The 15,471-nt window shown below is 36.9% G+C and overlaps 1 long non-coding RNA gene and 1 other non-coding gene across 4 annotated transcripts; both read left to right on the forward strand.

Moving 5' to 3' along the window:
* Positions 1–110: 110 nt before the first annotated feature.
* LOC131800130 (uncharacterized) lies at positions 111–12,491 on the forward strand. Of its 3 annotated transcripts, XR_010719204.1 has the most exons (6): positions 111–261; positions 620–676; positions 7,136–7,190; positions 9,000–9,141; positions 10,315–10,524; positions 11,466–12,491. It is a non-coding gene; the product is annotated as an uncharacterized lncRNA (long non-coding RNA). The 3 variants fall into 3 exon arrangements; XR_010719205.1 differs by lacking the exons at positions 111–261; positions 620–676; positions 7,136–7,190 and adding an exon at positions 8,397–8,720; XR_010719206.1 differs by lacking the exons at positions 111–261; positions 620–676; positions 7,136–7,190 and adding an exon at positions 8,397–8,649.
* Positions 10,970–11,042, forward strand: Trnat-agu (transfer RNA threonine (anticodon AGU)). Its single transcript has one exon. It is a non-coding gene; the product is annotated as a tRNA-Thr (tRNA).
* Positions 12,492–15,471: the final 2,980 nt, after the last annotated feature.

The following is a 15,471-nucleotide window of genomic DNA, read 5'->3' on the forward strand; positions in this document are numbered from 1 at the left end:
TCTGTTAATTGACAAGCCGTCGATCAAATTGACACTGTCTTGTCAGAGGAATAAATAAAGGCACATCATAAGAAAATAACTAATAGATGATGATCCTGTCGTTCGACCATTTCAAAAGAACATATGTGATAAGAAGCCACACGCATGAAGTCTGGAGTGAGACAATCAAAAAAAATTTGCCCTTTCAGAAAACGACGACAAGTGGATCATTCAAGATGATAATATTCACACGTTCGCTCATGGACACTTCGGAGCTCACAGGTGAGACATTAAGAGGATGTGAATTGTTTTCACAGGTCAGACGGTGAAAAATTTCAGTGGTCTTTTAAAATCAAGGTTGACTTCAAAATGTTCAAGACCTGCACTTTGAAATCGACCTTGATTTCAAGTTAACTTCAAGGAAGTTAACATTTTCAAGGTTAACCTCAAAATCAAGGTTGATTCGAAAATGTGCCAGAAACCCCATTTCATAATTACTTTCTATTATAAGTTTCTTATCAAACACTATTCTCCCATTAAGTTTAATTATTTCAATCACTTGTATGCAATGTTTTAACGCAAAGTTGGTCAATTTAAATACTTAACAAAACTTTTCACTTCTTTTTTCTTCCTATTTTAGTATTTCGGAGGCAATCATGTTGTCTTTTAAATGATGAAGTTTCGATGTTCCAATCAGGTACGTCAAAGTGTTTTTTAAGGAAAACTTCACTTTCAGATCCTGTATTACCTTCCGCGTCGAAATATTTCAGTTTTTAAACGATTGCAAATCGTAAAACTATGATGGTTTAACATTTTTGACAGCTTAAGTCTTGTTCAAGCAATTAGATTATTTGAACCATTCTAACAAGTAGTCTAACTGTAGTGTGCTCTATGAGAGTATGGAAAGTGCTGAAAACACTATTGTTCGCTTGGAAAATGAAATTACAACATTCTTGAAAGTAATACGTGGAGAATTAAATTTATTATAACAAATAGAGAAGCCGTGACTATGCTCTGTTCATATGTAACGCCCTTGAGAGTCAATGTCATCATGCATCAGACAAACGCCGGTAAGTCCCCAAAATTCGTTTTCATGATCATGTTTCGGTGAAGAGAAAAAAGTTTTGTCAGCAAATCTCCTTGTTAGTATGCAAGATGAAACGCTTATACAGCAGATCAATTAGCTAAATCAGTACGTAGCTTGTCAATCGAATTGACTTTTGTGAACATTCTTTGACTTCCGCCGGCAAAGGAATCATTGATGGATCTGGACATGTAGTTTTCTGAATACAGTAATTCTTGGTAGGTTTTTATAGATATGCAAAGAGGGGAAAAAAACCCATCTCTTGGTAATTCGGAGGTTGATCCATCTTTGAATTTATGTGTCACGCTTCTCATGCAACTGATATAATGATGGGGAGAAGTTTTATAAACTGCAAATTAAATCTGGCTAAACTGTGGTAGAGCATAACTTGATCATCGAAACAGCTCATAAAATCGTCAATAAATGAGGTGAGAGTATTATGCTAGATTTTTTTACAAATTGTAGTGATTTATGCCAGTAAACGGTGGCGACAAATAGGCACAAGATGTATATTTCATAGTCGCTAGCAAGTAAATTTTGCCGGACTTTGAGTTCATCTCACGTTAGAAGGAAACAATTATACAAGGAAATTTTTACAGTAACTTTATAACCATCCTTTTATCTTTTAAAAGCTAGAAGCTCAGTAGATTCTGTCATATCGGTCATTGTTAAAACTGTCTTTGTTTCGATGCTACTTTTCGACATAGAAAAAGTATGTCGGACAAAAATATTCACCAAAAAATAAAAAATTATTTGCCAGCTTCAATAATGACAGGGGATTAAGTTTAGATGATAAAACAAAGGATTGTGTTGAAAGTAATATCGGAGGTCAAGTAAATTCGTTACATGAGGTCACACAACTCGGGTAATATTCACGGTGAAAATTTGCATATTTGAGCGGTCGAACGAAAAAAATCATTTCTCGAAAACTAAAATATATTTTCACAAAAAAACTACACCACAATTATTAGAACATATTGGGCTATAAAATACGAAAGTAGGGGAGAAAACGAATTTTGGGCGACTTGGCACAATATTTCAAATTTGTTCGATGGATGCTGACATCCTCCCTTAAGAAGCAGCTTGAGCACTCAAGAAGTGGGGAGAAACACTCGACTACCTCTCGTGTTTCTCCCTACACTTCTTTCGCAAAATAAGTAAGTTTGTCGAAAACGTGAAAGAGCTGTACCACACTTTCTTAGTAAGTCACGATTTATTTACATGATTCAATGATTTAACTTCAGCGCTTCGCTTAACTCTCTACTTATTCGAAAGAAACACTCACTTACCGTCCCATTTTAAGCAGGTGGTAGAGTGCCATGGGATAAAATGGATAAAACGAGTGCCGCATACATGTTTGTTTGGTTGTGTATAGATAAACGAAATCACTTATAAATGTCAATCAAGTTAAGTAATTAATGTATCTTTCAGTTTCCAACAAACTTTTAAAAATCAATCAAATATTAGAATATGACAATAATTCAGTATTGCTCAGGTCAGATTTCTTATCAGTCGTTACATTCTTGAATTAAATTACGCTTTTAGTAACTTCTCCCAAAAATTAGAATAATGCACGATTCGTCATCATTGTCCGTGTCTAAATATTCTCTTCAAGCACGCACTAAAGACGCACACAGATAATTAAGAGGAAGAGAATCGTTTGTGTTCCTCTACAAAGTCGAATATAAATTTAATGCACTATTAGTACAAATAGCCTAAGAAACGCCAGTTTAAATAAAGTGTTTTAGTTTAAACTCTCTGGAAAACGGAACTACCTGTCCTTCCCGAGCAAAAATATAAACAATGCCAAAAAATACTTTCCCTTTCCGGACTTTGTTTTTCGTTCACGGTAAAATTAAGTGACACTGATCTTTACCCTGAGTTTTTTCAGCTGAGTTTCGCTTAGGACTCGCCGAGTTCTCAAAAAGTTCTTATTTGTTCTTACATGGACAGTGTCTCTTACACTGACCTCTTTTTTTTTTGTCACGGTAAAATTAAGCGACACTGATATTTACCCTGAGTTTTTTCAGCTGAGTTTCGCTTAGGACTCGCCGAGTTCTTGAAAAGTTCATATTTGTTCTTTCATGGACATTGTCTTCTACACTGATCCATGAGTCTGCCTACTTTTCAAGTTCATTGGGACAAATACCAGCAAAGTCTCGAAAGTCAGTTGATCGCTATCATGCGAACCGGTTTCAGAGGACGCAACCATTCGACCAGATATGCCTCAAAGTTCGCTCGAAAGACGTCGTTCGCAAGCTAGTTTCAGTGAATGCGTTAAGAAGTACTGTCAATACCTATTTAAGCGATATATTCGGCCCTTAGCTCTTGCTTGACCAAAAACACTTGTATGGAGCCCGTCAACGCTTTTGTAGAGGAAATCGTCTGAAGTTCAAATTCTGATTATTGGCTATGTCATCTATGTCCATATCATCTCACGAATTCGTTTTTAATTTTCCAGGAAAATAAAACTAATTTTATCAGAAAGTGATGTTGGTCTTAAAGGGCCACTCTCCACCAGGATAATGCAGTGGTGTGCGAAGACTGCTTTAAATGATGAAGTTTAGATATTCAATTCAGGTTATCAAAGTAGCCACGACTCAACAAAAATTCGTATTGAGAAAACATGAAAACGTGAAATCAAGCTTAACGTCATTTCTCTTATCAGTAGTTTTTCCCTTATTTTTTTGCGCAGTGCAACTAGTGCAGTTTGAATTAGATAAACATGATTAATTCAGCTTTTAAAGACCGTTATTTAATTATGTGTCACACAATATAATTGATTGAAAATCTGACTTTTGCAATGAGAAGTGTAGTTCTTCTCGATCTTCAAAGGATTTTATGGGGAAATGATTTGGCGCGATTTAATAAAATGTTAAGTTGGATAAAATTCGCCGATTCGACGGTGCCGTCATTTAGCCAAAAATATACACGTACATACGCAAACTCAACTGTTTTACATTTTACGTCCAATCTACAGCTTCTTTAACATAATATCCCCTCACCTTCCATGTTGCTCTTTTAAAGAAGAAATTGTTGTATCGTTCACATTAAAGCAAAATAACTCGGCAGGATGGTCAACGCTTCCTAATCATGCCCTTAAAAAGCGTATTTCGGGGGTTTTTGATTTGAGGTTTCTCTATTCCTATTTCGTTGAAGAGGAATAAGAGATCTTTGCCTAAATATTAGTTTTCAAACGAACCGCGTATCAATGTCAGCGGATTGTTGCTAGTCTCCAGCATGCGGAATAACGCTAATTAATTCAAAATGAGGTCTACCGAAAGCGACCACTCCGTAAAACTAGGAACAAGACTTTTGCACTACGTTTGCAACGCCTTTGTCCTCACTTTCACATTTAAGCGACAACTTGTGCGGCTCCTCACTTTTTCGCTGCCTTCTAAAGCATAGGCCTTTTAAAATTGTTTTCCCGCGGGCCCCTTGATCGTTTATAACGTAAACGTCGTGAATATAAATTACGGTGAAAACCTTATATCAATTAGACCCGACGTCCTTTTTTCCGCAGCCTTCCAGGTGCTTTTGAATTTTTCGGTAGTAAACTTCGGAAGAAAACTCAAATTTTTCGTCGAAACTAAGCAATTTTCATCACTGGATACTAACGCCATTTTGGACGCCATATTTGTTTACCCAACAGAGCGCGAAGAAGGTCGATTGGGAAGATAACATTCGGTTGAAAACTCGTATCCGTTAGATCAGATGTTCCTTTTTCTGTAGCCCTCCAGGTGCTTTTGAATTTTTCGGCAGTAAACTTTGGAAGAATTTTCGGCAGTAGACTTCGGAGAAATTTTCGGTTGTAAACTTCGGAGGAATTTTCGGTAGTAAACTTCGGAAGAATTTTCGGTGGTAAACTTCGGAAGAATTTTCGGTGGTAAACTTCGGAAGAATTTTCGGTGGTAAACTTCGAAGAATTTTCGGTAGTAAACTTCGGAAGAATTTTCGGTAGTGAACTTCAGAAAGAAACTGAAATTTTGCGTCCAAATATTCATCACTGAATATACGAGCGCCATTTTGGAACGCCATATTTGATACACAACAGACCACGCCACCTGAGCCATTGCGAACAACGCTTCTTCGAGAACTGAATTTAGCTTTGGTCAAGAATATATTTTGGCCATGAATTCCACCCGCTGTAAGTCGTGCAGGAAGAGTTCCATTCGACTGGAGTGGAAAGTTAGAAAACACATCATCGATAAGCATTTCCACCTTACAAATGTTGATGGGATTTCCTCATTTTATCGAGATATTTCTTTACGGATGATCTTTGAAACATTCAAAGCCAAGCTTAGGGATGGCATTCTGGAGGAAGGAGATAATCATTCATCGAGGAATATGATTTATTACTGCCCCTTTGATTTTGTAGTGGGCTCCTCTCCGACTCGACGTGGACGACGTAGGACTCGTTATGTGAGAGTGGCCTGCACCCGCTCAATATGTCCTAATTGTGATCATAATGTGATCAAGGTAAAAACGATTTTTCCAGATGGACAGCGCAAACCGATCTCTCATTGAGAACGAAACTTATGGAGCGAAAATCCAAGGCTCGGGCAAAAATATATGAGGAACGATCTATTATTATAGTAGTCATGAAGCGGAAAAGCAGTCAGAATGAGTACAACTAGTTACTAGTACGAGTACAAATATTTTCCCTAATCTTAAGGGTCAAATGGATGTAATTTTTGATTACAAAACGTACATGCATTGGTCTTCTTCATCTGAAATTGACGTTCCTTTAAGGATTTGTTACTCAGCAATGCGAAAGATACTCACCATGAAGCAAATGTAGGAATCATCCACAACATAACAGTTTAGCAAAATGCTGCCAAGATCAGTTAAATCTGTACAGTTTTTGAATGCGTTCTTCTCACACTGTTTGAAAGATACAATATGGTGTGATCATTAACTTAACTGATAGCTTCTCAAAATATATATTTCCATATCTCCTTTGTTCCAAATGAAGCTTTCCTGACAATGTTGGAAAGTACACATTCTGGAAATAAAGAACAAAATCATGTTCTGCAAGTCCACCAGTCTTTTTACGTAAACTGATCCTATGAAGGAGGGGTTGGGGAGGAAAGTACTTTTGAAAATGGACAACTGAGAATAATCATACTAAAACTTTCGGAACAAAAAGAGGGATAAATTTCTAACTGAATCTGAGTACCGTAGTATAAGTGACATGTTTAATCTCGACGTATTCCGAAGACATTTTGCAAAACTTGCACAGTCAAAAATACTTCTAAGAGAACTGACTTGTAACAGAAAATATGATTATGTCATTTCTTCAAATGAAGTATGTAAACCAATTTCAGTAACATTTTCTAAATTAGGTTGGGCAAAGATTCGTACAGAAAAACTTCCCATTCAAGATATTATGATAAAGTTATGTAAAAAAAATACATTTCTAGGCGAGTAAGGAGACTTGTTTCAACTCTCTCCCAATTGCTTCACTTCTGAAAGCCACTGCAACTGATTAGTATCCTTCTTTGAGGGATTCCTAAGTGGAAAAGAAGGGTGACGAGGCTTCCTTTGAAGTCTAAATAATTAGGTTTCAAAGACTTGTTTTGTCTCGCTAAGCTTTAGCTAGAAAATTTTTACTGAAAGCAGACTCAGTTAATTTGCACGATGACGGCTGATCGAGAGAAAACGATTGCTGATGGGTGGTATTCCCACATAAAGTTTCAAATCTTTCAAATCACTGTGAGGCTATTTCTGAATCCAGGCAGTGTATTACTATCTTCGATTCCCAAAGGCTGAAAGTTGAAGCAAATTCCATCACAATACTGTAAAGCAACGTGACAATCTAAAAGTCTAAAACTCAAAGATTTATTTCAGGTCACTACAATAAATAAAAGCCAGAGTTATTATTCTGAGAATTATCTTCTACATTTCATTATTTTTAAAATTGTGTATAATATGTAATTTTTATCATGTCTTTACTTGTACCGAGTGGTTTACTGGGCTTGTAAGAGACCACTTGGAGTGTGATCTTTGTGGGAAGTGGTTAAATGCTCTATTTTTGATGTAGTTTGATTGTTTGTATGTGATTTTTTGCAGTAACCTGCAAAAGAATTAAGCGGGAAGATGTTGCATAGAGGAATCGAATCTTATGGTGAGATTTTGCTTTGCCAGTATATGAGGCCATTAGATTAGCAAGGAGTAAGGGAGTCTTGTTTCATTTTTTAAGAATCAGGTAGTACTTAGCGTTTTAACTTTTCTTTCATATTCAAAAATATATATGATTGGATTTGCACAAACAAGCTCGATATGTTGCAAGGTTGACAGTCAAGTTCATGCATTGATAGGGCTCAGTTAGTGGTTGGGGTTAGAGGCATACCCCGCCATCAAGCCAGACTTGCCGATAAAAATGCGGCGCGCTTAACGTTAAGGGTAGTGCCCTGCATGCAGCCCAGCTACTAACCTATCCAAGGATGGGTTGCAAATGGCTCTGTGTGGAAAGCTCTAGGGGGTGGGGAGGGTATGTTATGGGACCCCTTGTCTAACTGACAGTTTTCTTTGAGGCTGGATTGGGCTTGTGGTTGAGTGTCAAAAGCATGCCTTTGAGGGAGAGGGGGCTTCATTGACATTGCAAAAACCTGATGTCCAGGTTTTCACCTTAAGGCGGGCATCGCCATACTGATTCTGCCTACGCTTTAAATGAAAAGTCTTTTCGTTACTGCATTACTCATTTAGCGAATTGAATAGAAAATTCGTGAAAGATTTGGCAGATTACACTTACTGACGTGTCGTCGGTGTCGATGATTATTTGACGTTTGCCAGTAAACGCGGATAATTCTATTACTGTAAACAGAATAATTATTATTGGTCAGTTGGTTGCAGCAAATCGATAAAAACAGCTTATTAAGATTGGTCTGATGAAAGTAGAAATTCTCTCAACGAAGCATGGAGTAAGGAGTAATTGTAGGGAATGTCACAGGCGTTTCAAGGGTTGATAGGATGGGGTTTGCAATATTCCTCAATTATTGTCGAGACTCACTGAAATCAGGGGGTACTCAAGACAGTTCAACAGCAGATATGAAAATTTGTGCAATCATCTTTTTGTATTATCTCGCCATTGATGCTGATGCTAATAAGGGAAAGAAAGTTTGCAAAGAAATAATGGGCAAGTTGTCAGATCTTGAGGACTTGATAATAAAGAAATAGGACTGCTGTACAGTGGGTAAGGTTTAGAAGATTGTATCTATCGTTTACATTAAATTTTCATCATGGCTTTCAGGTTGTCCGAAGGTTTGGAATTTCGGTTGGATAAAAATTGATCGCTAAAATAATAGTTTGGAATATCTGCATTTATCTACTTTTTATCACAACTCAATTTATCTTCTGAAATACAACAATTTTTTTCAAGAACAACGAAATTTTCTGTTACACAAAAGCAAGCTGAAACAAACCGAAACTAAGTGAAACACAATAAAATTGCTAAAGTACTGGTGACTAAGCCTGTCGCTGAAATCGACCGGAGCCTGGGACTAGCTCTGATTACATACTGTTAATTAAGGCGCCATATTTGTACCGTTCATGTTGAGGAATTGAGATAAATTGGCTTCTTCTAGGTCAGTAAGCGATCATCCAGAAGAACAAAGCATAATTTCATACTAGTTTTCAAAAGGATATACGTATTAAGGTATCACTGAATTTTTAGCCAAGTGTCAAGGCATCATGACGTGTGTACGAACATTGAAAAATACAGTTTGTAGGTTAAAGCATTTTAGCTTTAAGGAAAAGATTGCTATATTTTGACATGGAAGTTGGCCAGGAACAAATCGTGAATGAGCTTAGTGGCCCAGGATTTCCAGTACGTGGTGGTATTGATGGATGGAGTTGAAAATAATGTGGCTAACAATCGCAAGGTTGAACAACCATCCAGATATTATTTTAAATTTTTATTTGAATTGTGTTGCAGGGTTAGAAGGCTGTCCAGTGAAACTGGGGACTGATTGTGGAACAGAAAATGGTGTAATGGCAGCTATGCAATGTACATTTCAACAAGATGCAGAAGCACACAAGTATGGATCATCTCTGGTGAACCAAAGGATTGAGGGCTGGTGGGCATTTCACTGTGGAAACAGTTATTTTAAAGCAAGTAGAAAGCCGTTCGAGCATGAAAGAAGTGCTTGAGTGTTCAAGCTGCCTCTCAAGTGCTTTACAACCGAACAGAACACTGTCAAGGCTTCTCTATTTGTTATATAATAAAGAATCCATTTACCCTTTAACTCCCTTGAGTGACCAAGGCAGAATTTCTCCTTACAATGTCAGTACAATATCAACCAGACAAGTGATGAGAATTAAAAAACTATCAATTTGGGGATAATTAGTTGATCCAATAATCAATTCTGTGAACCAAAATAAGAATTGTATGGTTGACTATAAGAAGAAATACAAATTTGGTCTGGGAGTTAAAGGGTTAAATTCCCCATTCATTGCTTTCAATTTGAAAACAAACTTTAGGCGATAAAAATTATGACTAGTCTTTAAAGGGGGTGTAGTTTTTTTTTAGTTTTTGATACTAAATTTGTCTTCCCTCTAATTTTGCCCACTCCAGTTTGTTTCATGTGCCTCTTTTGAGTCAGTTTTTGTTTTGTTTTGGAGGAGATCACATCAACCCATCCTAGATATAATGCAGTTGGTCAAAATGCTTTCCTAGTGTTAATACAGTTAAGATATTGTGGCACTGTATATGGCACTTTTTATAAACAAGGATGTCCTCTGAGATCTTCTTAAGTTCATGGCTCAGCCTTTTGTGACTTTGAGACAAGAGTGACTCTTGAATGTTGTGCACATTTTGATTGAGTATTTAAAGTAATCACAAAAGACAATCATGATGACTAAATAATATCTCTGAATGAAAACACTTTATAAAGTCTTCTTTTCAAAGAGCAGGAAGGCTTGAGTGATTAAACTTCTACACCCAAACATCATAATTTACATTTCCATACTGTTCTATATTTACAAGAATAATCTGTTTGACTATTAAGAGCTTCTTCAGTTGGTGATTATTTCCTTTACCCTTGTGATCTTCCTGTTTGATTCAGGGTTAATATTGTAGGGAGAAATTAGATTCTGGTCAGCTCTAAGTGGTTAAAGGGTTGTCACAATTGGGTTAAGTATAGCATCTGACCAGGTGAGAGATTGGTGCAAGTTTGCTGAACCACTGATAGAGCAGAGTGAAGCAATATCAATGCAGTGAATATTAAGTTTAGAATTTCCTTATCTCACAGGACACCATGTGTTGCCTGACATTCCAAATAACTACTGCACAGGAGTTAACAGACAGGACACACTGATGCTCTCTTCTCAGTGGCAGCCCAAAAAAGGCCTATACCCTGACATTAGGCAATGAAGATCTGTACTGTTCTATGAATAGGGAAGTGTTTGGAGACTGCATTGGTGGAGGATGGATGTTGGTCATGAAGATTGATGGCAAACAGGTAATGAAAACACAATGAGGGCTTCAAAATACTACTAATTAATAGGGTGTTCTCTGTTTATTGCCTAGGAAGGGGGGGATGGGATGGTTTTGGTTGTGTCAAATAAAATTTGCCTGATTCTCTTTCCCCCCCTCCCCCAAGGGCTCTGTAATATTGTAATAACCCCCCCAGGGCTCTGTAATATTGTAATAACCCCCCCCCCATTGGCCGTCATTTTTCTAGAGTTTTCCCTTTCTACTATGTTATACTCTGAACCCGTTTCTGTTACCACTGAAAACTGTGTGATTCTCCCCAAAATCTTCTGACACCCCCATCCCCAAGGAGATAAATAATGAGTGGTTCCTTATGGGGTGCTGTTTTTTAAATTTTTGATATTCTTTCTAAATTTGCCCACTCCTGGGCTGGATGGTTTATTTGGACCCAACATATTGACCAGCTCCCAGTTGGCTTGTTAGCTCAGTTGGAAGAGCACTGCACTAGTATTGCAGAAGTTATGGGTTCAAATCCCGTACGGGCCTGAATTTTTTCCAGGTCTTATTTTCAACTACTAGTTCAGTAGTGTTCTTAGCTGCGAGGATCTCTTAAATTCGTTTCTTCACCACAGTGCAAATATGTGAATTTCATATATCTAAAATCATTATTGCCCATTCCTGTTTGTTTCACAGTGCTTCTTTTGAGTCAGTTTTTGTTCCAGAAGAGGTCACATTTAAGCAATCCTAGCTAGATATGCTGCAGTTAGTCAAAATGCTTTCCTAGTCTCAATGTAGTAAAGATATTGTGGCACTTTATGTGGCACTTTTTATAAACAAGAATGTCTCCTGAAATTTATTTTAAGCATCTGACCAGGTGAGAAATTGGCAAGTTTGCTGAACCACTGATAGAGCAAAGTGAAGTGATACCAACGCAGTGGATACTAAGTTGAAAATTTCCTTATCTCACAGGACACCTTCAGTCACAATTCAAACATGTGGTCTTCCAGGTCTTCAGTCTCTCCTGAAAATGGAGGCACAAGACTGGATCACTTAGAGACCCTGTAACCAACCTACTGGAGCACATCCTTTACCAAAATCTGCCTAACCATGAAGATTGATAGACAAGGAAACTGTGTATAAGTCGTGGACACTTAAACTTCCAAATGGGTTTTGAAGATAATGAAATTCCTCTTTATAAAAAAGATACACTTTTACATGTTAACATAGGCAGCCAATGGGTAACTCTTGGATAGAGTTGATTGCTGGGGTGATGTTGGGTGAATAGTCAGAATTCACATTTTGGCTATCATTTGACCTGCACCATTCCTTTACCTTCACTTTTGCCATAAAAGTCTACACTTTTTAAGGCAGATTTTTAAGGTAACATTTGTATGAATGTGCCATAGGTTGTGAATAAGTTACACACTCCATTCCTCCTCGTTCTTTTTGAATAATATTCCATTGGCTTGCAGTTGAATCCTCACAAAAATTGCAAATGAATGACTGGCTGGTTGGCTATCAGTTTACAGGGTCCTTTTAAATAAGATCTGACTTTTGTTGCTAAGTCATATTCTCAATTTCACAGTCAGTGTAGTCTTTCTTTTCTACAAGCCTGCTTAATTTTTTCAAGAGATGTGACCATCTTGCTTCTACTGTTGACAATGAGCAAAACTATGTAAGATTATCCAGCATATCTTAAAATAGCAAACAAGTTTTTTTTTACAATTTTCAACATAAGGTGGTGATCCTCCTAGATTTCTTATACTCTAATTTAATTTCATAATCATCTGATTTTAGGTCACCTGCAGTATATTTGTTGCCTTTTCTTTTACACTTTCTTAGAGAGATGCAGGCACAATTTGAATTTTTTTAATTTGTAACTTTTATAATTTATGAAAGATGTTTGGTACTGATTGTGCCACTTACATATTGTACTGTAATGGACAGGTGTTGTTCTGTCCTTATTATCAGCTCGAGTTTTACCACAGTAAATGGTTGGAAATGATTGGAGTTCAGAGTCTTTGTCCATAAATATACCTAAAGGTTTGTTTCCTTCTCTTGATGCAAAAGTTATTATCTTTTTAACATTTTCAGTCATATCTGGTTCTTGTAATTTAGTATCTGTGACACCTGAAGTTCTCTCCTCAACTTCACACCATTCATCATTACCGAAAATTATTGTGTCTTTGAGTAGCCTTAGAAATAGTAATTTCAGTTACAGGATCAGTTGAATGTTTTCAAGAGATGTGACCAACTGGTCTTATATTTGTAACCGATGCAAACCCTAGATTAGATTCCATAAAGTGGATTGTGAAGTTTAATGCATCTGCAGCTGCTTGTATAACAAGTGCTTAGCCCATGTACCCTGGTGTGACATATTAGCTAAATACCTTGACCATAAATGGTCTGTACTACTTTTGATGAATCTCTCTGAATTGTTTGTGACATTACGAACATTCATGTGATAGCTAGGTTCACCATACAACTGATGGGACACAACTCTGAAGAAACAATCACCTGCACCACCAACATCTTATATTCTCAAGCCATGTTGAGTTAATCGAGATTGTAAAATAAATTAAGATGGTTTGGATTATTTCCCTGAATAACAGGTCCCGGGTTTAACTCGATAACTCTTGAAGTAAGGAACTTTGCCCTTGAAACAAAATACTTGTGATTTCGTTTCTTACACTTTATTGAACAACACTGAACATCAGGTACAAATTCATCATGAAAAACAAATGATACTTCACATGTCTTTATGCTTTGCAGTTCTTGTTTTGAAAACATAAACACAATCAAAAGCAAAATACAACATTGAACTGTCGCGTACCCAAGTGTTGGGGTTACGTTGAGTGTCAACCACATATACACATTCGTCTCATTCCGGTTTTTATTGAGTACAACGTGTTACAATGCGGTGAAAACTAAAAGGAAATTTATGATTGCGTAATCAGAAATGATTCTATGGAAATTACAAATGAATATAACGATAAAAAAGGCGATTGAATGTACAAAAGAAACTCACGTTTGATCCTGCGTAAAAAGGGTAAAAGAAACTCCGTGGGAAAGTGACTCCAGTTACTCCGAAAACTCCAATAACTCCGATAGAAAACTCTAGATAGATATACTCCGACAACTTACTCCGATACTCCGATATGTGATACTACCGAGATTATGTAAGCAACAGGCTTTAAACGTGATAGGCGGCTAATAGCACGATCAAATACGCTCTGATAAATGATTAAAAGAATGAACAATGAAACGGTAATAGAATTTAAACGATAGTAAATAATCACACAAAACAAAACAGTTCAGTTCATTTCAGTTCAGTTCGCTTGCTGAACGTTCGTCACAGAACCTTGTGCACGAGTGATTTCAACTGGTTTACATCTATACAGTCTGGTTTTAAGATAATTACGGTAATCAAACGATAAAATCGTTTGACGAATGTGGTAAACTTAGCACAATACTAGACCTTACATACCTCCTAATTGCTTTACTCTTGTTAAATAAGTTCAGAATTTTCTTCCTCGGTAATCTTGATGGTTGACTATCACGACGGACGCCTTTGCTAATACGATTGGACCTTGACCTACTTCTTCGTTCCTGTATGATTTCTGTTGCCATCAGATCAGTCTTCTGACTGCGTTTCGTTCTGCTTGGCCACAAGAGTGTTTTGGTCGGATATTGTGGACTGATCAGTTGTGCAATTCATGTTTGTAATGGCTTTGTTCAACCTTATGTTTGATTCTTACTGTTGATACGAGTGCTCATAGGTTCCCACGTGAGTTCGATCAAAGTTTTGCTTGTAAGATTCACTCGTGAAAGGTTCACTATTTTTAAACCCACTGTGCGCCTGAAGGATCGACGAGCAGACGTTCCGAGGGGTCAAAGACTCTTCGCATTCAGCGTCTATACAGCTAACTACCATGTGCTTACTACGACGAGTATTGGTCGAAACTTTCTCGAAGAAAAGACGAATGCTAATTCAACGTCGCGGCATTTACTTCGGAAAGTCAACAGACGCGTCCCAGATTATTTCGGAAAGTCGATAGCAATTGGTCTGCCGTTGACATATCGACCTGTTTACGTCTGAGTGAGTGATGTACAGTATTTGCATATTCTGACCCCTAACAATAATCTTTTCTACGCTTCGCGTATCCACATTCATCTCTCTCGCTCACGATACGGTAAAATAGTTAGATTTGAAAACAGCCAAATTCATATCGGCGCTATATAAGTATTATTATTTCCTCTTCTGCTTATGCGTATAGATGCGATCGGATTCTTACAGAGCAAAGGGACAATCACCATTCAGGTACTAAACATAAGAGTTTCGTTTCTTTCTGTTTTTATCTCATAATAGTTTAATTCATCTCTCTCGCTCACTATATGGTACAAAAGTTAGATTTGAAAGTAGTCAGCATTTTTTTTCGATAGGAAATTAGTTTCCTAGATGTGGACAGATGGCAGTTCTTTCGATTAAACTATTTTTGTTTTATCTGTTACCACAATATTTATTCTAAACTATTGTAGCTACCGGATTAAAGTTCTGTAATTCGATCATTTTATTCGTTTTCTCTGTTTTTGTGGTTTTTATTTTATCTTTAGGTGCATTTGCTGCCTATTTTGAGAAACAAAGGACACGAAAAAAGTGAAAAATAGACAATTTTTTTACATAACACGTCATATAATTTCTCAGAATCAAATTTCTCCTTACCAATGTCGGTACATTTTCAAAGAAAATGTTATTGAGAATTTAAGAAATTGATCGATATCGAAAAGATCGAGTCCATATTTTTCGAAAAACACAAATAGCAGTATTACCTTCGGAATAATAAACAAGAGTGTATGTTTTGGAACTGTATTTTACATTAGAGATGTGAATTTTACCGAAAGGGAGATATATTCCTTGTAAGTTGTTCAAATGTAAATTTGAAAGTCCAATGACATCTGAGAAAAAAGACATGAA

This window comes from Pocillopora verrucosa, chromosome 11 (assembly GCF_036669915.1).
Source record: "Pocillopora verrucosa isolate sample1 chromosome 11, ASM3666991v2, whole genome shotgun sequence".
Lineage (NCBI taxonomy): Eukaryota > Metazoa > Cnidaria > Anthozoa > Scleractinia > Pocilloporidae > Pocillopora > Pocillopora verrucosa.